At 58.7% G+C, this 1884-nt stretch overlaps 1 protein-coding gene across 1 annotated transcript in view; it reads right to left on the bottom strand.

Annotated features, from left to right (window-relative positions):
- The window catches only part of LOC103267923 (WD repeat-containing protein 5-like), a gene marked incomplete at its 5' end in the record, with an annotated part of 15279 nt that overhangs the window by 12733 nt on the left and 662 nt on the right, over nucleotides 1–1884 (bottom strand). The window lies entirely within an intron of this gene.

The raw sequence follows: 1884 nt of genomic DNA, 5'->3' as shown, positions 1-1884 counted from the left end.
TCAGTCACCACGTGTGCAGCGGCCTCCCCACTGGACGGCTTGGGAAGCTGCTCTCCAGCCAACACCGGGACGGCCGCTATCCCATCTATGTCCCTCCGCTCTCCTGACAGGCTCTGCAGTGCCAGCTCCTTCACTGTAACCACCTGGCGGGAGCCTCTTGGGCCCTCTTCCAACTCGCAGTGACTGACCTAGCCACATGCATCCCTGCCTTTAGATCCGCAAGACAGACTCTTAGGGAGGCCACAGTGCTAGACGGCAGGGGGTTGCACTTTGCTGTCTTCCTAACCATGGTCAAATGCCACCACTGGCACATGTGGCCCAGCTACCCCTTCTACCCATGCTCAGATGTGTGAGGCAACACAGTCCATGTCACTCCCCCTCGCGTTGGGGGCAGCCAAGCATCAGGTTCTGCAAAGAAACGGCTAGGGCAGTCAGACACCACCCAGGGATGGTGCTCCCCTCCCAGAGCACAGTGTAGGGGCGCCAGAGCGAGTTGGGACGGCCCAGCAAGCAGAAGCCCAGGTCAGGCGGCCAGGGACTGAGGAGACACAGCCTAGAACCCCAAGCACCCGAGGGCCATGGGCGACATAGACAGCAGGGCCAGCAGCTGGAGCCTAGACAAGAGGGCAGAAGACCCCAGTAGGACAGACGCCAGCCCGTTGGCAGCTGGCCCTGAGGCAGGAGCTCCAGAGATTCTCATCTTCTAACATCCACATTTGCTCACTTTTTTTTTTAAATGAGCAAAAGTTACTTCTGCAGGAAGCAAGACATTTAAAATCCTCCCTGCTGTCTCGGAGTCCCCCATGCAGCTGCCCTGACCACGAGGACACACAGATCTCTTTCCTTCCACTCAAAGATTGCCAGTCAAGCCCCTTGCTCTGGTTACTTCCTGTGCGTTCACGTGCTGGCCCCAGGCTGAAAGTCAACTCTGCTGTGACCACACATGCCCTAGAGGGCAGGGACCAGCAGCAAGGGGTCGGGCCAGGCCCACGTCCTACCACCAGGTGCCTCAGGGCCAGCAGGGGCCAGATACTATGCCTGCCCACACCGACAGACTATCCATCATGGACGTGGCAGGACCCTGCCTGGGGTCTCAGCGGGACAAGAGCCTTTCAAGGTACCATGTTAAAATCATCACCGCCAGGGTCTCAGAAAGGGAAACACACATCCCCTGGGTAGCAATGACAAGCTGCTTACACACGGGTCCTTCTATTCCTCAGGACAGGGCAAGCCTCTCGGGCTCCTTGGGAGCAAAGGACCCTCTGGCCACCCTGTAAATGGAACAATCTGGGACAGTGCATGTAGTCTGACCCGCCCATGTTTTGTACACCGTGGTAATGTCTGAGACAGCACGACATGTCCACGCACAGCCTCATTCTCCAAACAACACCAGCTATCAGCAGTTCCAACCGAGACTGGCCACCTGCCACGCTGCCTGCCACAGCCAGTGCCACCCACACACACTCCGCTTGGGTTCACACTCCCAGCATGGAGCTTCTCCTGTCCTGGGAGAGTTGGTCTGGGGGACGCCTCCCCGAGCACCTGTGGCCACCTGCCTCTCAGCCCACACAGAGGTCCCCAGTGCCATCGCCTTATCCGTCCTCCAACACAGGGAGGTCTGAGAGCTCGCGAGTCCTAGCCCGGAGCTCTGACCACTCTAGACTGCCACTTGCCAGCAAGAGTTAGCTGGACATGAGCCATGGCCAGTGTCGGAAACTCAGGGCTGGACACCTGCCCATCCACACATCAGAGGACTCATGGCCGAAACAGGATCTGAGTGGGCTGGATAACCCCCATCCACAGGTCAAAGGACTCATGGCCAAAACAGAGTCTGAGCAGGCTGGACCATCCCCATCCACAGGCCAGAGGACTCACAGCCGAGAC

Source organism: Carlito syrichta, unplaced genomic scaffold (assembly GCF_000164805.1).
Source record: "Carlito syrichta isolate Samal-C Ts95f unplaced genomic scaffold, Tarsius_syrichta-2.0.1 Scaffold308578, whole genome shotgun sequence".
Classification (NCBI taxonomy): domain Eukaryota; kingdom Metazoa; phylum Chordata; class Mammalia; order Primates; family Tarsiidae; genus Carlito; species Carlito syrichta.
This window is presented reverse-complemented; position numbering and strand designations above follow the sequence as displayed.